We start from the raw sequence: 27,405 nt of genomic DNA on the forward strand, positions 1-27,405 counted from the left end.
ATCACCAGATCTTTTAAAAATGTTTTTACATTAAGTTTAATATAAGATTGGAAAGGAGGAGTCTTCTTCTTTTTCCAAGACAGCAAAATAGAATGAATATGGATGAAAATTTAGAAGAAGAAATTTTGAGAGCACCAAAAATGTGGATGTACAGATACGAAAATATCAATAACACAACAATTAACATATTGGCCCTTACAGTATCCCAGGGATCTCTCTGATGAAATATTTAAAATCATTTAAAAATCAAAACGAAGTAACTACGTCTCAGGCATCCAAAATGGAGCCAGTTGGCCATTGTGGATTTAGTTTCAGACACATTCCTTGAAGCACCGAGAACTTGAATTTTCTCTAAACTGTATCAAACTCAAGGACACAGCCAAACAATGTTTGCTAGCAACTACTAGCAGCAAACTTGTAGTTTCGAAGTTCCTTTCCACTTTGCAACTATGTAATCATTTCAGACCACAATCAATCCTTGCATAACAAATACCCTTCTTGTCAGCTCCAATCCTAATTCTTGGCAATCAATTTACGTAACCTTGTAGGTTTTTTGCCTTTATAAGCCTTCCACATTATGTAGTCCCTCCGAACACAATTCAAATGCTTGTATCTATTTCCTGGCTGCAGTCCCAACAAACCCCAAACAAATGCCTCTTTATTCCAATCAGGTCTCTGTTTCTGAAATGTTGGTTAATAGCTCTAAACACTTTATTGTTTCATTAAACCCACAAGAAACTAAACCCACAAGATGAGGAGAGTAAAGGATTAATAGAGAAGTTAAGAAATTACCAAAAATCATATAGCACATAAGTGGTGATGCCTTTGGTCCGCAAAACAAGAGTTATAGAATGCACTGAGAGAATAAGACAAAACACACAGGGTTTGGAATGAGGCTTTGAGGAACTGTAGAGAATGCTTGAATCGTCACCCTAAGGAATACAATAAGGTGGCAAGCCCTCTTAGATTTACTGAGAGCTATGTCCTGTCACTTCAATTTTCCACCACAAAATCAGTAATTGAGTAAAGAATACTCAACAAAGACAAAAGGAAATACTAAACAAAGACTTAGCTGAGGTAACTATTGTTTTGCTCTATTAGGGCTGATTCTTCTTTGTAGAAATTTCAATGCCCATCTCTCTCTGATTTCCTTTTACCCACCTCTTACGTAATCACCACTCCACAAGAAATCTCCTCAGAGATAACAATGTATCCAGTAAGTAAGTACTTACTTCTGTTGACTATTTGCTCCAACTGGTTGTTATTTTCAGTAGTGTTGAAAAAAAAAAGAAAATTGGTGGGGAAGGAAATTGGTTTAGATGTAAAGCCATTTGTATCTTACTTGTCAATATTTGGGTTCATCAACTATCTGCTCACCATTGTCATGGATAATTGGAAGTTGATGCTATGCTCTCTATATAAAAGTATATAAATTCTGCTACTTTTAAGATCAAGTATATTTTCACTTTTAATTATCGCTAATATTTATTCATAGCATTATTTATAAAAGGATTTCCAGAGCAAAAAGAAAGCTAGTCAAGGAAAAGATATAGGCCCTTGGTTATACCATTTTGTTGATCTACAAAATCGGTGAGAACTCTGAAGAAAATGTCTCTGGTACTGGAAACTCACAGAGTTGCACATCAATTATTTGCTGGGTGGCAGTACATTTTTTGGAGAACAACTGACATCTGTAGAAAATCAAATAAGGCAAGGCAACAACTTTGAAAGTGCCACTCGAGTTTTCATCCATTTCCTAATGTCATGTTTTTCAAATTGCATCATGTTCTCAATCCTTCTGCATGTTGTTACTTTGGAAATAGAAAGCAAAAATTAAACTACGTTTTGAAATGTTACCTCAATTGAGAAAAGAAGTTGTCATTACCCTTATGGTAAGCATCACTATTAATCAATACATTTGATTTCCTGATGAGCCAGATACTAAAGATATTTTCAGGGACATTAAATGGTCTTTGCTGCTCCCAAGAGAAAGTGTCCTCACCCATCTTCTGTAGTCTTAACATTGTCCATAAACTTCATAAATGCGTATGCAAATGAAATTGTATATGTGCATTTTTTCCTGGGACAGGGTCTATCATGGTAAGATATTCAGTTTGTAAAATCAGCTAATATTACCTGCTGTCTTTAAACAAAAATTACTTGCTCACTCTTCTATCCCCTTTTCTCCTTCCATAAGAAGCTTAAACCCAAGAGAAATGCTTAGTGGCTGTGAGCAGACTCTTAGGAGAGCCAATAGAAACCCTAGGTTAACTAGGCAAGAATTTAAGCTAGATTCCATCATATCTACTTGATATTGGAGAACCTGAGAAATGATCTAACAAGGAGACAGCTATCACAAGAAGACACTGATTTTCATTTCATTGAAAGTTTCATTTGGGACTTGCTTTTAAACAATTCAGGTGCAGAAAAAATAGAAAACACATTCACAGTTCACATATTTTTGTTGAGTGTTATACGAAAGCAAATCTGGGAAGTGGGAAGGAAAGAAAACTCTGTGTATGTGTGTGTGTGTGTGTGTGCGCGCATGTGTGCACCCATGCATGCGTGTGCACCTGTGTGAAAGAGATACAGTTACAGTGGCTTACTAGGAAACAATGTAGGAGAAATTTTTAAAGAATAATTAATATATATTTATATCTATTTATTGAGATAATTTACGTATAAAATAGTCATTTTTTAAAGGGTACAGTTGTTGAGACTTGACAAATGTGTGTAGTAGTGTAATCAACAGCACAATCAAGATATGGACATTTATTTCCAACACCCCCAAAATTTCTCTTGTATCTCTTATCTGCCCATACCTAGATCCTGGCAAAAATGATTAACTCTCTCTCTGGTTTCACAATATTGACTTTTCAAAGTGTCATATGAAGGGAACCATACCATTTCCAGTCCTTTTGTCCATCTTCTGTCACTGTTAACAATTCATCCATGCTGGGCTTGACAACATGTGCCTTTACAATTCATCCATGTTGTAGCACATACCATCAAGCCCAAGTTCGTGTGCCCGACACACAGTGAGGCCAAACAGAAACACTGGAGTTTGGAGCAGAGAAAGGTTTATTGCAGGGCCAAGCAAGGAGAATAGGTGGCTCATGCTCAAAAAGCCAGAACTCCCCAGTGGTTCAAAGAAGAGCTTTTATAGGCAAGATTTGGAGGGAGGGCAGCAAGGGTGTATGACTTTCTTCTGATTGGTTGGTGGTTAGGGTGGTGTTCCAGGAGTCTCCCTCATCAGTGTTCTGGTTCTAACCAGTCTAGGGTCCATGTGCTTGTGCTCAACCTGGAGTTACCATCCTCCCCCTGGGTGGGAGCTCCAGCTCCTGCAGAAGAACTCAGAGATATGTATCCGATTGCTATGCACATCCCCTGAGGAGGATCCAGAACCCTGCCCCATTGCAATACTATTGCTTCTTGACTGCTCCTCCTTTGTTTCTGTATTCCCTCACTTCCCTAATTTGTAACTATTTGAATCTGCCTTCTAGGACTCAGGAAAGGTCTAGGAGGCTGAAGACTTATTTCCTACAGAAAAGAAACTGGGGACACAGGAAGGCTTTTGTACCTAGGAGTGCCCCATGGGGTCCTGCTTGGTTTCATTAGCAGTCCATTCCTTTTTATAGCTATTATTCTATTGTATGAATATACCACAATGTGTTTATCCATTTCCCAGTCCATAGACATTTGAGTTGTCTCCAGTTTGGGGCCATTTTGAATACAACTGCTTAAACCACTGAGTACAGGTCTCTTTGTGGATATTTGTTTTCATTTTCTTAGTAAATAAATATCTATGAATAGAATTTCTGGGTCTCCAGTATATGTTTAGCTTTTTAAGAAACTCTCAAACCCTTTCCCAAAATAGTTTTACCATTTAGTATTCCCAATTGCAATGTTTAGTATCCCAATCACTCCACATCCTTCTTAACACTTGGTGTTGTGAGTTTTTTTTTTTTTAAGCCATTTTAGTGGGTATGCAGTGGTAAGTGAGTAACTTATTACCATTTTAATTTTTGTTTCCATGTTAAGGAATGATGTTGAACATCTTTACATTATTTATTGACCTATATTATTTGGGGGGAAGAACCTGTTCAAACTTCCTACTCATTTGTTATTTTCTTTTTAATGTTGTGTTATAAGAGGTTTTTTGGGTTTTTTTAAATATATATTCCATTTTTTTCCCTTAATCAAATATCTATTTTACAAATATTTTTTTCCTAGGCTTTTCAGAAACAAGTTGGAAAAAGGAGAAAGCCAATCAAGGACTCAATGTATTGAATTCCAGGCTTGCTATAGAGCTTTAACAGTCAAGAGAGCATGACACTGGTGTAAGGGTAAACAAATAGAAAACTGGAACTAAATAGGAAGCATTATAAATTTTACAATTATAATACAACTTCACATATATCACCTAATTATCTAATTTAACCCTCCACTTTTCTTTTTAAAGCAGAAGTATAATACACATCTTTACATTTCTTCAGCCACCAAACCAATGCAATTTCCATAGATTGTGTTTCAGTGTCTCATAAGATAAATGTTTTTGAGCTTTATTATTTTCCCTTTATTGTTAAACATCCATTTTGCCATAATGTCATTCCCCTTCTGACTTGTTCTACAGACTAACCATAATGTGTTGTTAAGCTTCTGTGGATTTCTTATTCTAAAAGCATCTTTATCTTCAAGACCCTGTCCTGTTTTAACCTAAATTTGAAGCTGTAATTATTTTACAGCCCAAATAATATTATCTTAGGGTTCTAGGTGAAGTCCATTCAAGGCTATCCAACCTTATTCTATACTTGGGAGCAAAAAGTGGGCAGAGCATTCACTGTACCCAGGTAAGCCTAAGAAAACAGCTGTAACAACCTTCCTCTCAAATTTTCCTTGTGGCTAAAGTAATCAAAGAGAGGAATTCAATCTAGAGGGGGGTAAAAAATCAGCCATTAATTTCTTCTTTGAGATTCTTTTTAATTATGCACAAAATCTCGTGTTACAATCCTGGAAATGCCTAAGATCTAACATGAAGCCAACTCTGCTTCCGGCCTTAAGGAAAGCACCCTGGTTTGTAGGTCCCCCTGCCTCTAGTAAAGACAAAAAGCAATCCTACTTAGTCAATCCTCACTAACTAGGGCTCTGCACTAGAATTTGAGACCAAATCCTTATTATACTCTATACTTAGCTGTGGGGACCCTGTGGGTTAAAGTGAAAGATCAAAGGTGCTATTATGGCATCCCTGTATCCCTAGGTCAAGTATTATTTTAATCTTGCCTGATTTACTCCCAGCATTAATTAATAATCTGATTTATGTGATTTCATGTCTTCCTTTACTCACATACTTCACATGGACAGGTGGTGGCTTAATTTTCCCAAAAATTTAACCAGAAATATATTCCTATGTTAACTAACTCCACGTAATCCCCTAACACTGTCTTAATACATGTAATATATTATAGCCTTGGGAAACTGAAATAGTGTTTGAGAAGGAACCCTGAGACTTTTGAGTGTGTGGAGGTACTGGCAAATTGTGGGGTCCTCAGTCATGAGTGAGGGATAAAGCAGCACCTGAAAGGGCAAGGAGAGGAGCTGTTTATGGCTTGTCTTTACTGCCTGACTCTAGCCAGAGGCTGAAATAACTACTGCAGAGCAGAATAAAGAAAAAAGAATGAAAAGAATTGAGGACAGTCTCAGAGACCTCTGGGACAACATTAAATGCACCAACATTCCAATTATAGGGGTCCCAGAAGAAGAAGAGAGAAAGAAAGGGACTGAGAAAATATTTGAAGAAATTATAGTTGAAAACTTCCCTAATATGGGAAAGGAAATAGTTAATCAAGTCCAGGAAGCACAGAGAGTCCCATACAGGATAATTCCAATGAGAAACATGCCAAGACACATATTAATCAAACTATCAAGTATTAAATACAAAGAAAAAATATTAAAAGCAGCAAGGGAAAAACAACAAATAACACACAAGGGAATCCCCATAAGGTTAACAGCTGATCTTTCAGCAGAAACTCTTTGTAAGCCAGAAGGGAGTGGCAGGACATATTTAAACTGATGAAGGAGAAAAACCTACAACCAAGACTACTCTACCCAGCAAGTATCTCATTCAGATTTGATGGAGAAATTAAAAGCTTTACAGACAAGCAAAAGCTAAGAGAATTCAGCACCACCAAACCAGCTTTACAATAAATGCTAAAGGAATTTCTCTAGGTAGGAAACACAAGGAAAAGACCTACAATAACAAACCTAAAACAATTAAGAAAATGGTAATAGGAGCATATCAATAATTACCTTAAATGTAAATGGATTAAATGCTCCAACCAAAAGACATAGACTGGCTGAATGGATACAAAAACAAGATCCATATATATGCTGTCTAAAAGAGACCCAACTCAGACCTAGGGACACACAGACTGAAAGTCAGGGGATGGAAAAATATATTGCATGCAAAAGGAACTCAAAAGAAATCTGGAGTAGCAATTCTCATATCAGACAAAATAGACTTTAAAACAAAGACTATTACAAGAGACAAAGGAGGACACTACATAAAGATAAAGGGATCAATCCAAGAAGAAGATATAACAATTGTAAATATTTATGCACCCAACATAGGAGCACCTCAATACATAAGGCAAATACTAACAGCCATAAAAGGGGAAATCGACAGTAACACAGTCATAGTAGGGGAATTTAACATCCCATTTTCACCAATGGACAGATCATCCAAAATGAAAATAAAGGAAACACAAGCATTAAATGGTACATTAAACAAGAATTACTTAATTGATATTTATAGGACATTCCATCCAAAAACAACAGAAGACAATAAAATCCTACCTTAAGAAACAAGAAATATCTCAAATAAACAGCCTAAACTTACACCTAAAGCAATTAGCAAAAGGAGAACAACAACAAAAAAAAAACCCAAAGTTAGCAGAAGGAAAGAAATCATAAGGATCAGATCAGATGTAAATGAAAAAGAAATGAAGAGAACAACAGAAAAGATCAATAAAACTAAAAGCTGATTCTTTGAGAAGATAAACAAAATTGATAAGCCATTAGCTAGACTCATCAAGAAAAAAAGGGAGAAGACTCAAATCAATAAAATTAGAAATGAAAAAGGAGAAGTAACAACTGACAATGCAGAAAAACAATGGATCATGAGAGATTTAGAAATTTAGAAAACCCTCCCATTTACCATTGCAACAAAAAGAATAAAATATCTAGGAATAAACCTACCAAAGGAGACAATAGACCTGTATGCATAAAATTATAAGACAATGATGAAAGAAATTAGAGATGACACAAATAGATGGAGAGATATTCCATGTTCTTGGATTGGAAGAATCGACATTGTGAAAATGACTCTACTACCCAAAGCAATCTACAGATTCAATGCAATCCCTATCAAACTACCACTGGCATTTTTCACAGAATTAGAACAAAAAATTTCACAATTTGTGTGGAAACACAAAAGACCCTGAATAGCCAAAGCAATCTTGAGAATTAAAATGGAGCTGGAGGAATCAGGCTCCCTGACTTCAGACTATAGTACAAAGCTACAGTAATGAAGACAGTATGGTACTGCCCCCAAAACCAAAATATAGATCAATGGAACAGGATAGAAAGCCCAGAGATAAACCCATGCACATATGGTCACCTTATCTTTGATAAAGGTGGCAAGAATATACAATGGAGAAAAGACAGCCTCTTCAACAAGTGGTGCTGGGAAAAAGGACAGCTACATGTAAAAGAATGAAATTAGAACACTCCCTAACACCAAACACAAAAATAAACTCAAAATGGATTAAAGACCTAAACGTAAGGCCAGACACTATCAAACTCTTAGAGGAAAACATAGGCAGAACACTCTATGACATAAATCACAGCAAGATCCTTTTTAACCCACCTCCTAGAGAAATGGAAATAAAAACAAAAATAAACAAATGGGACCTAATGAAACTTAAAAGCTTTTGCACAGCAAAGGAAACCATAAACAAGACCAAAAGACAACCCTCAGAGTGGGAGAAAATATTTGCAAATGAAGCAACTGACAAAGGATTAATCTCCGAAATTTATAAGCAGCTCATGCAGCTCAATATCAAAAAAAGTAACAACCCTATCTAAAAATGGGCAGAAGACCTAACTAGACATTTCACCAAAGAAGATATACAGATTGCCAACAAACACATGAAAGAATGATCAACATCACTAATCATTAGAGAAATGCAAATCAAAACTACAGTGAGGTATCACCTCACACCAGTCTGAATGGCCATCATCCAAAAATCTACAAACAATAAATGCGGGAGAGGGTGTGGAGAAAAGGGAACCCTCTTGCACTGTTGGTGGGAATGTAAATTGATACAGCCACTAGGGAGAACAGTATGGAGGTTCCTTAAAAAACTAAAAATAGAACTACCATGGAGCCCAGCAATCCCACTACTGGCATATACTCTGAGAATACCATAATTCAAAAAGAGTCATGTACCAAAATGTTCATTGCAGCTCTATTTACAATAGCCAGGACATGAAAGCAACCTTACTGTCCACTGACAGATGAATGGATAAAGAAGATGTGGCACATATATACAAAGGAATATTACTCAACCATAGAAAGAAATGAAATTGAGTTATTTGTAGTGAGGTGGATGGACCTAGAGTCTGTCATACAGAGTGAAGTAAGTCAGAAAGAGAAAAACAAATACTGTATGCTAACACATATATATGGAATCTAAAAGAAAAAAAAAAGGTGATGAAGAACCTAGGGGCACGATGGGAATAAAGACGCAGACCTACTAGAGAATGGACTTGAGGATACGGGGAGGGGGAAGGGTAAGCTGGTACAAAGTGAGAGAGTGGCATGGACATATATATACTACAAAACATAAAATAGATAGCTAGTGGGAAGTAGCTGCATAACACAGGGAGATGAGTTAGGTGCTTTGTGACCACCTAGAGGTGTGGGATAGGGAGGGTGGGAGGGAGGAAGATGCAAGAGGGAAGAGGTATGGGGACATATGTATATATATAACTGATTCACTTTGTTATAAAGCAGAAACTAACACACCACTGTAAAGGAATTATACTCCAATAAAGATGTTTAAAAAAAATTAAAATAAAAAACTTAATGGATGATTAAGTGGAAGATAAAATACTTCTAAATAAGTTCACCTGGGCATATTTTACTTTTAGGGACATAAGGGGCCTTTATTTAAATTAATTTCTCAGTTAATCAATACTATTATATTTTCAACCCAATTTGACTAAGAATCAGAGTTTAAAAGTGTCCCTTACATACCCTTTTCTGATATTTACTTGATCTATGAATTTTGAGCTCATTTCAATAGATTGAGTAAAGTGTTTCCCTAAAGCAAGCTCTGTATCAATGGTTTGTATGTTCCCCCCAACTCTACCTATACCTCCCACCCCATCCATCACCCGTACCAAAATATTATTTTATCAGGCAGGAGTGAGCATCTGTGGAGTTTGTGCCAATGAACTGCAATGATAATCCCTTGGATCCCTCAAAAACCTGTGGATATTAGCCTTTTCCCAGTTGATCAGATAATGCTCTTAATGTGAGGCAATATTATAGAGGTTAACAAGAAAACAAATCATAAGCATACACACAAAAAGAATATTTATGAAACACTATTAATTCCAATGCAAATTAATAACATAGAACCTTGGAGTAAGATACTAAATCCTTCTCAAATCACGTATAAACAATGCCTTTGCTTTCTTCATCGTACTCATTTCTTTTTTTTGTTTTGTTTTGGCGGTATGCGGGCCTCTCACTGTTGTGGCCTCTCCCGTTGCGGAGCACAGGCTCTGGACGCACAGGCTCAGCGGCCGTGGCTCACGGGCCCAGCCGCTCCACGGCCTGTGGGATCTTCCCGGACCGGGGCACGAACCCGCGTCCCCTGCATCAGCAGGCGGACTCTCAACCACTGCGCCACCAGGGAAGCCCCATCGTACTCATTTCTTAAATGCTGTATGACTTAACTCACTTCCGAGGTTTTTTTTTTTAATGGTGCATTTGCCTGATTAGAGATTTTTTATAAGCCTCCTTTCATACTTCATGTACCTACACAGCAATGAGGATTACAATATCCATGGCAAAAACTAAATTTCTTATGTTGAATTACAAATAAATATATTTGGGATAAGCTTTAAAATTGAATTAATCAGAAATTTGTGACCTATGTCCACAGAACAGAAACAATAATATAATGATAGGTTACTGTAGCTCACTACAACTTGAATAATCAATATTTTTTATTTATCATAGTGGATTTCTGCTTAATATTAAATGAAAAATACCACTAGCCTTCATAATAAGATGGTATTTCAAGTAAGAATACATCATACACTATGGTCTGAAACAGCTATTGAAACATCTTGAGTCCAGTTGAGAATGATGCACAGATGGCTAAAATGAGCAGGCAAATTTGTAAAGCATTAATGTAGGTCACGAAATGATGAATTTTTCTCACTCTTAATGTAGAAAAGCTTATAATTTTAGTTAGTATAGAATTCAAAATATCATCGCTATAGACCTTGACTTGTTCATATCCACTTATCTTTTACTTCAAATATTTTTCATTTAGGTCAATGAGGAGTTTTCTTTTTTCCCTACAGAAGGTATTGCCTGTATTATAAGCCAGGTCAATTGAACAAAAAAAAGGTAAAAGACACGTAATTGTCATGTCAAATAAAAAAAATTTAAAAGAGAAATATTTTGGGATGGATTATTGTACATTTTTTATTCAGTGACCTTCCATATCTCATATTATATATGACATTGTCATAAGTAAAAGTACTGACCATCTACTCAGAGCTTCCTTTCTGGTTACTTGCAAGTTCAGTTAAATTCCAAAGGATGACAGAATATTCTTCATTAAATAATACTCTTCAAGATAGATATCATGTCTAAGCAAATGTGCATTTGAAAATGCTGTAGTGCTAATGATTTTTTTGAGAATGAGTAATTATGTGTCACCATTTTGGCCAGAAAGATAATTTTGCTTTCTACTTCTGGGCTGAATGCTAAGGTACTGATTCATATCAGCTTATTAAATTCCACAGAAGAAAATGTACCTTGCATTTTCAGAGAGAGGAAGTTTCCTATCTTCAAATGAGACTTCATGCTTCCCTTTCAAATTAGCTTTTAACTTACAGTTGTGCTAAAGTTTTCTTAATAAAATTCATTTAATTTTTCATTTTTTTTCTACTTTATAAATTATTTTTCATGGAGATTTCCTGAAAGGCATCAAAAGATTGAATATAAGGCAGTATATATTAACAAAATCAGCTTGTTTCTCTGGTAGTGATGTGTATGTATGTGTGTGTGTGTTATGTGTGTGTAGCTCTGCATCATTTTTAACTGGTATTTGCCAAAAGTTATAAAAATATTTACCTGTCAGTCACAAATCCAACTAAGATGTAAATTATCCTTATTCCAATTGGTAGGTGGTTTTGAAAAATAAAGAAAAATAGCAAACTTTTCTTCAAATAAATTAATAAAATAAAACAACATCATGTGAGGCATTTTAGGTGAATAACACACAAATCAAAATACCAATAACTTATTTTATAAAATGATATATTTAAAGTTAGGATACATTCTTGGAAAGAACCACTAATACTACAAAAATGAAATAATTAAACAAGGTAACAAAGAAACCAAAAAATAGCAATCTAATGTTGCCTGAATGCCCAAGAGTGGGTGATTATCAGCTTACACACTCTGGATATTTGCTATGGTCTAGTGGATTGCTAGGAGGCTATTCTCTTTGTCATTTCCAACAAAGAATAAATTCTACAGACAGTGTCATCAACATCACTACTAAAAACTTCCCCTATCAGCCATCTGATCTTGTTGCTATTCCTACTGCAATTTAACTTTTATGCTTCATTACATTATTTATAAAATGAACACACATTGTTTAACCTTTGGAGAAAGGGACTATGTCATTTTCAAGTTAGTGACAGCTCCAAGGGGGAATGTAATAAATATACTTCGAACTTGAGAAAGATAAACTATAAAAGTTGAGACTACAGATGGGTGTAGACTAAGACCCTAAAGAAGAACATCAAACTGTTGGAATGAAAGTAGTTAAAGAATGAACTGAGGGTATATGCCCAGTAGTGGGATTGCTGGGTCATATGGTAGTTCTATTTTGAGGGTTTTTTTTTTTTTTTTTTTTTTTTTGCGGTACGCTGGCCTCTCACTGTTGTGGCCTCTCCCATTGCGGAGCACAGGCTCTGGAGGCACAGGCTCAGCGGCCATGGCTCATGGGCCCAGGCGCCCCTCGGCATGTGGGATCTTCCCGGACCGGGGCACGAACCCGTGTCCCCTGCATCGGCAGGCGGACTCTCAACCACTGCGCCACCAGGGAAGCCCCTATTTTGAGTTTTTTAAAGAACTTCCATACTGTTCTCCATAGTGGCTGTATCAATTTACATTCTCACCAACAGTGCAGGAGGGTTCCCTTTTCACCACACCCTTTCCAGCATTTATTGTTTCTAGATTTTTTGATAATGGCCATTCCGACCAGTGTGAGGTGATACCTCATTGTAGTTTTGATCTGTGTTTCTCTAATAATTAGTGATGTTGAGCATCTTTTCATGTGTCTCTTGGCCATCTGTATGTCTTCTTTAGTGAAATGTCTATTCAGGTCTTCCATGAATTATACTCTAATAAAGATTTATTTTAAAAAGAATATCTTTTTACAATATAGAATTAATATATAATTAAAGTCTATTAATCATTTAAAAAAAAAGAATGAACTGAAAGCTCCTTTTGAAACCATGCAACTCAGATTGGGACTTGAACCCATGGTCTTTTAACTGAGATCCCACACCTAGTCTCAGGACTTAATGAAGCTCAGGTTCTTGATGTCTCATCACAGGAAGAATTCAGCGAGTGACAAAGTGATAGGTAAGAAGTGGATTTATTTAGACAGAAACACACTCCACAGACTGAGTGTGGGCCATCTCGGAAGGTGAGAAAGGCACCAGGGTATGGAGTTGTCTGTTTTCATAAGGGTAGGTAATTTCATAGGCTAATGAGTGGGAAGGGTATTCCAGCTAATTTGGGTAAGGGGTGGGGATTCCCAGTAATTGGGCCACCGCCCACCTTTCGATCTTTGATAGTGGGCCTCAGAACTGTCATGGTGCTGGTGAGTGTGTCATTTAGCTTGCTGATGTGTTACAGTGAGCATCTACTGAGGCTCACGGTCTAGTGAAAGTCAACTCGTTGGCCATCTTGGACCTATTTGGTTCTAATCAGTTTGTCATGTGCTTGGGCTATGTCATTCTTCTAAAGGTTGTGCCCTGTCCCCTTCCTTCCTGTTTCACTTTGAGCTCAGATTTTAAAGATATATTTTTTAAAATGAGATAAGGACAAATAAGCAAAGCTGGAAGGTAAATACTATTCTTAAAAAAAAGGAAGGCTGAATTGAAGAATAATCTACAGTATTAAATATTGCTTAAAACCAGGAGGCAGATTAGCCTACTGGTGAAATGCATGAATTCTGGAGTTGACTGCTTGGGTTGGCATCTTTACCTTTTGCTACTTAGTCTTAAACAAATAAGCAAACTCTGAGTCTAGTTTGCTGATCTTCAAATCAGGGGCAATACTAGGACTTTCCTTTGGTTTTATTGCGAAGAAGATAGAAGTAAATACAGTCTGGCAAACAATGCACAATATATGTTACTACTATTGAAGAAAAATACTTTAAATTTTTTTTTTGTTAGTTGTAGCTGGGTTAATTATACCAAAGAAAAATTGTGCCAGACAACTTAAATAGGTAAGGAAGATATTATTCAAGGCTGTTGCAATAGGAGAAAAAGATTCACTTTAACTCCCATGAAACAAAAGGCAGAGAGTGTTTTATGCTGGGCTGAACAAGAGGAAAAATGCTAGCCTATATTAGCAGGGAGTTTGGTCAAAGTGATTAAGTCGATGTGTTTGCTAATTGGTGCTTACTGAAGTTATGTTCCTGCTTTGGAGATTGGAAGACAGGGGTACTATCTTTCTTGATGATTACATTTCAAAGGAATGGCTCCCAGGTCCTTAAAAAAGACATTCCTGGGTTGTAAATGATTTTACAAGCCTCCAAGGAGTCTTGGAAAAGATTTACATCTCAAAGGGGCAGAGAAAGATTTACAGTTGCAAGTTTTCTAAAGTAAAAGCTCTAAGAAAAGGGAGGTCAGGGGTCCTTTGTCAGGAAGAAACCTCTCTTAAATTTAGTGAAGGCTAGAATAGTAAAGCCATCTTGGCCAATGGGAACTAATGACCTAATAATAACTAAAGTACCACTTTTTAACTCCTAATCTGTACCTTTTTCTTTCTCAGGAATAAGGACATACTGCCATTCAGTCTGAGGAAACATTCAGATAGAGTTGAATCCCAAGATGTATGCAGGATTCTAGGTTTGCTCCTAGATGTTCTAAATGAAGTTTAAATTTTCTTGTTTGGAGAAATTAAATCCCAAAGCACTGGAAAAAATTTGCATGAGAAGTTACTACCACTAACCACAATATTTTCATAATCTTGTGGAATATGAAGATTAGAGATGAAAAAACAGAGCCACACTTTTCAGGAAGGTAGAGACGTTAGATGCAAGGTTTGTAATATTTAGCCAGGTATATATGTAACTGATATTTAACCAGGGAAATATTCAAGGATTAATTTTCTAACAGTGTTGTGTGTGTACTTAGAATGGAGATAACTGGCAAACCCTAGGAGCCAGCTCATAAACTGACTATTGCAAATACTTACGTGGGTAAAAGCTGGTAGATGAGGGGAATTATTCAGGGGTCTCAAACTCTTATACTTTAAGGGGTCAGATCAGAAACATAATTTTGTGAAGCAATAAGTGTAAATCAATAAGGAGTACAGAGGCCTATGGAAGGTGGAGAGTACAGTCTCTCCTAAAGTCATTGAATTTCTATTTTCTTTAAACACTTTGAAGTCCAAACATTATACATCTACTATGAATTCCACCTCTGTCTGTGGGTTTGTTGTCCCTGGTTATAATCTGGATTTTGTCATGAATTTTACCAATGTCTACTGAAGTATCATGTGGACATTAATGGAGAAATTTAATTTTGGAATAAAGTTAGAAGAATACAAACTGGTGGAATACTGCCTCCAAAAGATTATGAAATAATGTATTTATATTAAGTAGTAAAAGATATCTGATAGTATATCAAAAAGTGCTTGTTCTTAATCATTTAGAAGATACAGTTTATGAAGGAACAGCAAACAATTTGGATTGGACAAAAATGATCATATCAAGTTTGAATATGGAATAAACGTAAAAAGAAATGTAATATGGATAAATATGGAGTTCTGAAACTAGGTCTAAAAATAAACTGACAAGCAAAAAGTTGAAAGTACAATTTGACTGTATGGAAAACAAATAAAGAACCAGGATTTGTCATTGCTTGTGAGCTTAATAAGAGTCAATTGTATAGAACCATTGTCTCAAATTTGTCATTCCTATACTTCATTACAAAATAATATTTTAAGAAAATATGAAGTGATAGACCTGCTCCACCTCTGTGCTGGGCAAAGTTTGGATTCATGTTCAGGCAAGTAACAGAGAAACACAGTAAGAAGAGTTACGAAAGTGGTGAAGGAACCTAAATTCCTGTAATATGAGAGCCCACTGAATAAACATAGGATGCTTAACCATGACAATAATAGGATTATGAAATACTGATCTTGAAATATGTAAAGATTTCATGTGCAACAAATATAGGCTTATTCTGTGTTACTCTGTAAAACAAACATTCAAAGATGGGGGAGATCTACACAGCAATAGCAAGGAATCAGTTTTATCAACAGAAGCCTTTACGAATCCAATGGTCTTCAGGGAGTAGACAACTTCCTAAACCTGGATACATTTATCAGTTAGACAGGCAATTCTATGGTGTTTTGAGGAAGGTATTATAGCATCAGACTAAGGTCAGATTACATTTGTCTATGCTGCTTGTGAGGGTCTGGAATGCTATGAATGACCTTTCATGCAATCTAATCAGAATGAAGAGAAATTCAATGAACAAATTTAAATTTCTATGAGAAAAATTCCAGCAGACATTTCCATAGAAAACCAGTTTTGATTTTGATTTGGAGAACTGTGTGTTATTTTCAATTGTATAAGCATACTAAGTACCAAAACAGCACAAAACAAAAATCAATTTACTAATTACTTGTAAAGGCAGAACATTGACTTTGGGAGAATACTTGTGTATGAATATCAGTTCTGCTACTTACATTAGTTTGCATAAACTCTTTAGCTTTTCTACGACTCAATCCAACGTAAAATGGGAATAAACATATCACGTGATTTTTTGTGATTATTAAATTATATAAAAAACAGCATATATTACTCTGTCTTTGATATATCATTAATTTTCAGTAAATTAAAAAATTTTACAGAGAAGTCATATATCATAATCCTCACCTTAGATAACTGAGGCTCAAAGAGGCACCCCAAAATTTAGATCTAGGGCTTCCCTGGTGGCGCAGTGGTTGAGAGTCCGCCTGCCGATGCAGGGGACACAGGTTCGTGCCCCGGTCCGGGAAGATCCCACATGCCGCGGAGCGGCTAGGCCCGTGAGCCATGGCCACTGAGCCTGCGCGTCCAGAGCCTGTGCTCCGCAACGGGAGAGGCCACAACAGTGAGAGGCCCGCGTATCGCAAAAAAAAAAAAAAAAAAAAAAAAAAATTTAGATCTAATAATTCAAATAACAAGAACTAGAACTTGGATTTCTCATTCCTGGCTTCTTTTCCTTCTACATCACCATGCACTTTCACTTATAAAGAAAAATGGAATAAATAAAAGGGAATGAAGCTGGTTGAAGAGGCAAAAAGCAAATATGGACTGTTACCTGCATGAATCATGCAGATAATCTTTCTGTATTATGGAGAATTAGTCAATATTAGCAGAAACCATTGTTTAAAGGATGACTCATCTGAAAAAAATAAATCACGAAGATCCTGATTTCTTCTCTGCCAGGTATCTCCTTTTCTTCATGTGTATTTCACCCTTTATAAGTACAAAATGTCAATGACTTGAAAATTGACCTAGTAAATTCCTTTTAATCCTTGATTCCTCTGTTGCTTTACTGATTTACAACAGTCTTGGGCATCAATTTGCCTTCCAATATAATCCTGTCATAACTAAAGGATTACATTTTTTTCTCCTGAACACATTTCAGTGCCACTGTGCTAGGAACAAGAAAATATATAATATGGTCTTTGCTCTCATTATAAATTCAATAATGGTTAAGAAGACAGGAAACTACACAAATACTTGGCAGATAGGTAGATGGATAGAGAGGGAGAAGGAGGGGGGGCAGAGGGAGCAGAAGAGGGTGAGAGATAATAGAAAAATAGATGATGAAACAGAAGGAAAGGAAGAAAGAAAGAAAGGAAGAAACGAAGAAAGGTAGAAAGAAAGACCATAAGAAAATAGGAGAGAAATAAAGTTAGTGGGCTAACTGTAACACTAGCACCATAACATGTACAGCACTGTTAGCTCATTCCTGTGGACCAGAGAATAGGTAATGTCTTAGCATATTTGATGCCAAGAAACAGCCTTGTGTCATAAAGTGTATAGTATTAATATCATGTAAGGTGAAATCAGGTATTCTACAAGATAGTACAGTGGAATGAATATGAACTTTAGAGGAAAACAATCCCAGTTATGTCACTCACAGGTTATGAGAACTGAAAATAGATATATAATCTAGCCTTATTGCCTTTATCTGTAAAACAGATACAATATCTTTTATATAGGTTATTAGGAAGGTTAAATGAGATAATATTTGTAATGTACGGGGCCTGGCATAAGTATATATATGCTTTATTTTCCTAATCCATATTTTTTATTGTCTCAATGGCTGTCATTCTTGGGGAATGTGTTGAGTTCAAATTTTACAACAGTACAAGCTTTAAAATTAATATCAGAATTTATCTTTTTAATTAATAATATCTTATACTAAAGCCCAGAGAAGAATTTTTTTGTGAATTCTATTTATATAATTTGTTAGTATACAGAATCTTTTGGCGGATTTTATCTTATAATAAATTATCTCTTTATCAATGTTTGTATCATTGTATCCATAAAGGCCTATATTAAATTTCAGCTACTTTACCCTTGAAAGAATCTCAAATTTGAACCAATTTGTGGGACTATTGTGTTGTTAGATATAGTTATACTTTGATTCTAAGATTTGTATAGAAATGACACAGAATTATTTCATTAATTGCTATAACTTTTCAATTTTCCATTTCTTTTAATGTCATAAAAAAACTTTACAAAATCAAAAAATAATTTTTAAGTAAAAAATAAAAAGTAGATGGGCTCGTACCCACCACATCCAAGTTAAGTATTGCCTCTAGAAGTCATGTCTCAGTGGCGTTTGAAGGACAGAAGCTTTCAAGATTCATGATATCCCTTTTACAAAATGAATTAAAGACAAGATAAAATGAAGATATTTTATAAGCCTGGAGGTCTTCTGAATGGCAGAGCCTGCAATCAACTAAATGACTAGTCAAAGGGAAGACAAAAGAGAAAGGAAAGCCTGGTTTACAGCTTGTACTGTGTGTTTCCTCTAAGTCTGGCAATAAAGTGAGAATATTGCTTCTGTGCTCATTAATTATTTATCACCAGTTTCCGAACCTCTGAACAATTTCTGTTGCAGGAGCTACAATACACATGGAGTTATTCATCAAACACAGATGTTCACACATTCCCTTTAAGGTTATAAACACGAATACCAGCTGTCCAAAGAAAATCAGCAGAGTTCTGATTTATTAAAAGTAGTGAATTCCTCCATATATTGAAAAGAACAAAAATATCAAGTTCTGATAAATTAATATGGATAAAATACATATATCACCACTTGTAAAAAAAGGGTTAAAGATATTACAGGTAGGGTGGACAATGTGAAAAATGTGTCTTTCTATTGGAGAAATAAAGACAGATAAAATATATCCTGGTGTTTATATCAGTATAACTCAAACTACTACTCCTTTGGTTTTTTACTTTAGACTCATTCTACCAATTGCACAAAATCAGAGTTAAAACAAAAATCCTTTTTACCCAAATGAAAAAAAAATACGATTCTTTAATAATTTTAGTTTCTTAATTAATTAATGAAAGATTTTTGAATGCAGTTTACAATTACCAGCTTAATGGCAATTGCCAATCTCTGCTCTTTCCTTCAAAATTTTTCCATGTTACTTTTTACTTTCTTCCTCAATATTTACATCTCTTATTCACTCCTTCCACTACGACAGATTGATTTTTGACTCTATATCTGTACTGAAACTACCCTGTAAAGTAGTGATTTTCTAACTTAGTGTGCACGGAAAGCTTGTTAAAAATACAGATTCTTGGGGCCCATCCTGACAAAGTCTGATTAAGCAGGTGGGAATTGGAGTACAGAGGTGGTGAGGCAGAATTAGGATTCAGAATTTTAAATCTAGGTGACCAGTATTCCAGATAAAATTAACTGCAACTTTCCCCCAAATCTACTTTTATTTTACATTTTTAAAATGAAGTGAGACACCTTTTATTCTTAAAAATTCAAGCAGTATAGAGGTTATAATAAATAAACTGAAAACTTTCCTCTTACATTTTCTCACTCATAACCTAAAGGTAACTTGCGTTAACATTTGGATGTGTGTCCTTATATATATTTTATTTTAGTGTATGAATATGTATAATATTATTGTATTGACATAAAACAAGAGGAAACCATATAGGCAGCCACATTTCTAGCATTGCTGATTAATTTTAATAGATATTCAATTGATCATCTTGACTTTTCCACATAGAAAATTATCTGCAATTCATGAGAATTTTTGTACCCTCCTTACCATATTTCATCTACTTTTTCCATGAGTGGTAAAAGCAAAAAGTCTTGATTTTTCAACTACTGAATAACCTATGTATCGTAAGTTTTGTAAGGTAACTTCATCTATGTGGAGAAGACTCCCCAAATCATAATGCCATTCGTAACATATTCCCTAAGGCTGAGAATGTTCAGCTTTCTGTTTGATATTTTCATATAGATGTTATATCAATACAGTAATCTTCAATGTCTTTGAAGTTTTGGAGAAGGATGAAAATGGTGAGAATCATGCCTTTATTTGTTCTCATGAAGTATAATCCTGCCTCGCCTATTTCTTTATACATTCTATCCATTTCTTATATTCAACTAAACCTTAATCTTTCTATCCTCCATTATTCTACCTTAGAAATCTACAACTCTGAGAGGCCCTATGGTCAGTAAGTGAGTCCCTAGTGGCTACAAGCTGCTCCCATGACAAACTGAAACACTAGAAACTTTGTTGAGTTTGAAGCCCCTGTATTGGAGGTCTTGTCACTCTAGGTTCCCCTAACAGCTATACAGTTTAAAGTCTTATGAACAACCTCATCCTCCATCTTTGTCTTTCAAATCTGGCTTCCATAAACTATCCAGTATATTACAGAAAGTATAGTGGTTATGGCCAAGGGACTGGAATTCGTGCTTGAGTCCAAAGCCCAGCTCAGCCACTCAATAGCTTGTGCCTTTGTACAGGTTGCTTAACCTCAATTTTCTCATCTTTAAAAGGAGTTGATATTGGTGCTGACCTGTCTTATAAGGGTGAAAGGAACAAAAGGAATAATGTATGTGATGCACTTAGAATTGTGCTGAGCACAGAGCTGGACACCTGTGTGTGTTTAGTGTTTATTGTTCTAGATACTGAGCATAATCATTTAAACCCTCTACAAAGAAAGGGAAAGCCTGTGACCTCAAATAACCCTTGATCTCCACCTTGCTGTAACGAAGGCAAGAAAGGTCAAGGTAGAACTTCCAGCTTGAGGTAGAGTAAGAGAATATTTATGAAAATTACAAATTCATATATTTTTAAAACCTATCCTGATATACTAGATTATGAAATAAAGGTAAACATTAAGACTGCCATGTCCAAATTAGATCATTTGTTGACCTCATGGCAAAGAGAAAGTTAAAGACTCAGATTAAAAATTACACAAGAAGAACATTCTAAACATTTACAAGCAAGACAATAAAAGTACCCAACTGGCAATATAATAGTATTTGACACATTTTGTTCTAAGCACAATATAGATGGAAATACTTGCAGCTGTAGCTATAATGATATTTTGTGATCTCTTTTATTCCTTCTCAAAACAGTGAACTCATTTCAATTAGTTCTCATTCTTGGCATATATTAATTCAAGACATAAACTGAAAAGACAGACATCTAAAATAATCCTTTCTGCCATCATGAGTAATTACCCGGGCTTGCTGGAAAGTGTAAATTCTCTAAGGAATGGTTACAATGTAAATACTATACCATTCATTAGATTTTTTTCATAGTTAATTTTACAAGGTCATCATGAACATTCAACTGCATAAGAATTTGGGAATTAGTCAGAGTTTAAACTTGGCTTTATAAAAAGCTGTAGCCAGTGAAATATAAAATCTTACATCAGATTTAAGATTATGCATTAGTGCTTTAAAACCTTGATAAAAATCAAACACTTCCCTCTAATATTTAGGGATTTACCATTTTGCAGCCTCACTGGACCTAAATAATTAGCACTGATTTATGAAGAAAAAAACAACAGAGGTTTAAGATCAGTTGTTTTCTATTAGTTCTATTTGATTAGCTAATGGTCCACCAAGAGCTCCAGAATTTAGGGAATTTAGTGGGGAAAATATTTTTGAAAACTTTAATGAAATAATGAATGATGCATAACGAACTGAATTTGTTAAACATGAAAGAAAACCACAAGCAACAGCAGAAAAAAAACCTAAGCTTTCAAAAAAAAGGGGAGGAGGTCAATACAAAATGGCTTGTCAGTTTATAAAATCAAGTTGGAGTATTATAGATCATATCTTTGTCACATGGTTTAACTCCCAAGCTATTAAACTGAAACTACAATGATGATGGCATTATATTGATGCACCTTACATCTGAAAGACAGTCCCTGGTTCTTCTCAGTGGTGCTACTACCAATAAGAGGAATAGGTGACATGGATTTAGAAAAGCTCTATTCTCTAAAAAGCAGAGCCTTCTGACTGCACTCCTTTCTTATGTTCTCTTCAAGAAGTCACCAGCTTCTTCAAGCCAATAGACAGTAGTCTAAGTAGAATATTTTGGCTCTAGAGGAAAACTGAGTACAAATTACACAAAGGTAAAGAAACGGGGAAAAATTCCTTTTACTGGGTTTCCCTGGTGGCTCAGTGGTTAAGAATCCTCCTGCCAATGCAGGAGACACGGGTTCGAGCCCTGGTCCTGGAAGATCCCACATGCCATGGAACAACTAAGCCTGCGCGCCACAACTACTAAGCCTGCACTCTAGAGCCCGCGAGCCACAGCTACTGAGCCTGCGTGCTGCAACTACTGAAGCTCACGTGCCTAGAGCCGGTGCTCCACAACAAGAGAAGCCACCACAATGAGAAGCCCGCGCACCACAACGATGATGAGTAGCCCCCGCTCACGGCAACTAGAGAAAGCTCTCGCACAACAATGAAGACCCAACGCAGTCAAAAATAAATGAATTAATTAATTAAAAAAAAGAAAAATTCATTTTACTAATTCCTATGTATAGTAGTTTATGGAGTCTGATTTTTAAGGTCCTAGGACTCTATTTCCTGGGCAATGATCATAACTCATCATTAGATGGCTTAATCGTCCCACTGCAGGTTCCATGTCATTCTTGAACACCAGGGTGATATTTCCTCTGGATTCAACTCTTCTCTAACTTGGCAGTTCCTATCTTCCCCAGAATTTTGCTTAACCCTTCTTCTCAAATCTTTTTCCCTATTTCATTCTGATATTTTTGCATGCAAATCAACAAACAAACCCTCAGCTGCTTTTCACTGCTTTCAAACAATGAAGTGATTCTCCCCCAGCTAATTGTATAATTTGACGTACATCAAAACATGCTCTGTCACTGAGAATTCCTTTCCAGGCTTTTTATTTTTAACATCCCTGCCTTTAAGTGCTTCCAGACTTAGTATATTTATTTTTCTTTTTCCTAATTTTTATATTTTTGTATTTACGTTTTACAGTACGATTTCACATCTCATATTTTCTTTGATTTGTTATCTTAATACAACATCATTATACTTAAAGTCTATATCTGCATTTAAAATTGTTGCTTAGAATATTAGTGGAAAATAGATTCACAATTACTTAGGAAGCGGATTTTCACCACAGGCCAAAAGTTTAGTTAGACGTGATATGACATGAAACACAAGGGCAATCTCATAAATTTCGTTCCTGTTCTGTTTCTAGAGCTATGCACACCAGAAGATATGTGTTGGATCAACTGGTCACATATGGCTTAGCCTGAGTTATATATTAGATTTGTTAAAACAGTATCTTTCATTTGCAAGGTATTTCACAGCTTACATAACATGTAAAAACATGGTATAATTTATATTACTTAATTTTTATAAAAACATTGTTGTAAAGATTGTATACCAAGCTCACTGACAAAGCATCAGTGCCCCTGGTTATTAGTCTCAAATTTGAGATCAGTTCCAAGTCTTCAAATGCATACTCTGCTACTCCTTCCGCCAAAGTGCACAACTTAGCTGAGTGAGACTTCTTGTATAAGTTGACTCATACCCAAATAAAACTGAGTTAAGAAGGTTAGAATATTTTTGTAATTTCCATTTAAAAATCTATAGATAATTAAATTATATTTTTAGGAGGCTTAAAGAGAATTTTTAAAAACATAGAGTAAAAAAATGTATTTTCCTATGTGAGTTTTCCTGATTTCCAAAAGCAGAGACCTGGGGATAGATATATTAATTATGTTTCTCTAATTCCTTTATTTCTGCTGCCACATGTTTCATAATAAAGGAAATGAATAATAATAAATGAAAACTCCTCACTTATCTATATATCTTTCCCAGTTCTCAAATTTCCATATAATATTACATAACAAAAGTAAATCTTTATTAATCAAAGGAAAAACGTCCTCAGCATGCTTCCTGAATCCAGATTCTATATGATTGCCAACCCCAGAAGATTCTAATGGCACCCAGGAAATTATCTATGCTGTTTTTCCTGAAAGAAAGTAGATCACCAAATGCTAGATTTCTAGCATAACTGATAGGGGAAAAAAGAAAAGAATTGAAAGACAATTTTACCATATTTTATAAGTAAATACATGTGGAGCCTGGAGGACCAAGTGGTTTAATCAACATTAAACAAGAAATGAGCCTGGGGCTTCACTAGTGGCACAGTGGTTGAGAGTCCGCCTGCCGATGCAGGGGACAAGGGTTCGTGCCCCGGTCCGGGAAGATCCCACATGTCGCGGAGTGGCTGGGCCCGTAAGCCATGGCCGCTGAGCCTGCGCGTCCGGAGCCTGTGCTCCGCAACGGGAGAGGCCACAACAGTGAGAGGCCCGCATACCGCAAAAAAAAAAAAAAAAAAAAAATGAGCCTGGACTCAAGCCCATCTCTCCTGATTTTCAGTCCAATTATATTTCCTTTTCAATAAATTGTTATATGTCAAGAACAAAAAAGAAAGGTTTTTTTGAATATCTGACTTAAATCTGTGGTATTACAGCTGAAAATACAAAGCTGCCTGACTAATTTAACATAGGCTATTCCTTAAACCTTAAACCATGAAGAACAAATGAAGGAGCAGTTTTATTATTTTGGTGTAGAAAATTTTCGTGAAGATTAAAATACATTATGCAACACATTATACTAAGAGCTACTCTGAAAATAAAGTGGAAATCTAAGCGGAATTCTCATCTATTTCCAGAAGGGTTATAAAAAATAATTGCTTTTCACAATTTAACATTATTAACAAAGCAACTGTAATATGTACTCTCCATTTGTTGACAATTTATTTGCTCATGTCATAGTCAGAGGGTAGACAGAAATGAATGAATCAAGTGCCCTTTCATTTCACTAGCCTTCAGATTTAATTGAAGACTGCTTTGCTAATCTCCATCACTGGGACTCTGTAAAATTGCTTAATAGGTTATCTTTCCATTTTAAACAGTTTCCAGAGTGAAAAGGCTAAAGCATCTAGCACAAGGATTGAAGAAATACAATATTACTAATATAGAGAGTTTCCCAATGATATGTTTGTAAAACAGAAATACCATTCATATTGAATTACAAGACTATGCTTCTGATTTAGTCATATGTAGCTCAAATGATAAAAGAATAAAGCCACAATAAAATTGGTTGACACCTTTGCTAAATAATCATTAAGGGGAAAATCACAGGCTAATTCCTTGATACAGCAAAATACATTTTCAGGTAGCATTATGCTTGTCCGAATTCTGTATAAATTGCTGTTAATAAAGGTTTTTGTCAGCTTTCCAGATCCTCAGTATATGTATCTCTTCCTTCAACTCAGGTCACTGGACACAGAGTACTAGAAATCTACATTTTTTGTGTGTGTGAAAGATTTTCTATAACACATTAGTGCATGAATATATCATTCTTCTATCACATGGCAACAAAAAAGGGCAACATATTACCAACTGGAGAAAAAAATGTGTGTGTATAAATATACATATGTATGTGTATATATATATATATATATATAATATATGTTTCCATTTTTAGAATTGTTTTCCCTTCATAATTTGACACTGCAAATGTAATAATTTATAGTAGTGATCATCTCATTTTTATCAAAAGAACTAGATAGAAATTATATTTTCCTCTACTTTGAATAAAGTAAACTGTTGACAGCCACCCATAAAATGGTAGTAATTAGGTCGAAACATTATAAGAATTCTGTGATTTGGAGTCCACTTCATAGTTTCTTTCCTTTGGTTTGTATTCAGATTAGAGCCAATGACTTTCTAGGGGAAAAATTCCATAGAATGATAATAAAATAGCTATCATTTTTGATCACTTCTTTCCACAAATTTGGCTGAAATGATAGGAGTTATGCAACATGTTCTCTCTCATTTACTATACACAGCATTCTGTAGTAAGCAGCATTATCCCCTTTTTACAAATGATGGGACTGAAGAATAGAGACATTAAATGTGTAACTTTCTCCAGAATACATAGTTGGCAAATGACAGAGCTAAGTGTGGGGATCACATTTGTCAAATACTAAAGCCTGTGCTGACCAACCTTGACCAACAGCTGCCTGTCCTGACAAGGTTAAATTCAGTGAGAAGTTGATTTCAGATAATCTGATCAAAATTTGAGAAAGAGTCTCACAACTTATCTCCCCTCTCAGAAATAACTTCACAACATTCTCTAGTGAGGCATCTTGGGTAGGAAGATATACATTTCATGTGTTTGTATGGTTTACGTTATGATTTGGAAAAGAGCAATATTGAAACCAAACCATTAAAAAATTGGTCTACTTGTGTGTTTGATATGAAGAAGCTAAGAGATCGTTTAAAGCTTAAATATCATGGTTAATTAATATTTTTTCTAATTAAAAAGTAATATTAGTTTTCACAGGTAACTTGAAAAACAGACAAAAAAATAAATAGGGAAAAAATTACCAGCCAAAGTTTCATGATCCAGGAGCAATTTACACAAATTTTCTGCTAAATTTCCATATATATATATATATGTTTCATATGTGTATATGAAATACATATAAGCATATAAAATATCAGATTATACAATTATAATATATACTGTATATACTCTAGAATATAATATACCGTAATATTGTTTAGTTATAATTATATGTTTATATTTATTTAAAGGTAGATAGAGAACAAAAATGTAAATCTTACATACTTGCCTATAAATCTTTGTCATATATCTGATAATTTTATTATAAAAAAAAATTCCAGAAGCAAATTGGAAAAAATTTTGATATAAATTACCAAAATTTCCTTACAGGAAATTCATACCAATTTATACTGCCAACAGCAGCATAAGAGAGAAATTAACATCTTACAATAGGGTGGATGCTAAGGTATGCAGCCCAGATCCCCTTTCAGAGGAAGGTTCTCACCCCACAGGGAATACTGGTTGCTGATAGTTTACACCGGGTTCCTTCCCTAAAAGTTGCCCAAGATTAAGCTGCATCTCCAGAGCACCTATTTACAATGCCTGGCTAATGTGGAGGGACAAAGGTCCAGACCCCTTGCCTCAATTCAAGACAACTCTAAAGGACCACCCCAGCTCCAGACATCCCCATGGGATTGGCTTGGACTAATCCTCTACCTAATCCTGCTTCCCATTTCCTCACAATGGTGTTTTGGAGTTGTTACCAAAAGCAATGAAGTGCCTTCAAACAAATCTTGCTCCGAGAATGTTTCCAGCACAACCTGACTTAAGACATATCAGTGGTTATCTGTACTCATAAACATGCTATCCCTCTCCTGTTAT

The 27,405-nt window shown here is 35.4% G+C and overlaps 1 long non-coding RNA gene across 1 annotated transcript in view; it reads left to right on the top strand.

The window, feature by feature from the left end:
* The first annotated feature begins 538 nt into the window (after positions 1-538).
* The window catches only part of LOC113620763 (uncharacterized), a 77,196-nt gene continuing 50,329 nt past the window's right edge, over positions 539-27,405 (top strand). The window contains exon 1 of the long non-coding RNA XR_003432902.1: positions 539-1,220. This is a non-coding gene — a long non-coding RNA (uncharacterized LOC113620763). The remainder of the gene's footprint in view (positions 1,221-27,405) is intronic.

The sequence above is a fragment of the Aethalodelphis obliquidens genome, unplaced genomic scaffold (genome assembly GCF_003676395.1).
Source record: "Aethalodelphis obliquidens isolate GAN/ISIS:26980383/991018 unplaced genomic scaffold, ASM367639v1 scaffold8, whole genome shotgun sequence".
NCBI classification, from domain to species: domain Eukaryota; kingdom Metazoa; phylum Chordata; class Mammalia; order Artiodactyla; family Delphinidae; genus Aethalodelphis; species Aethalodelphis obliquidens.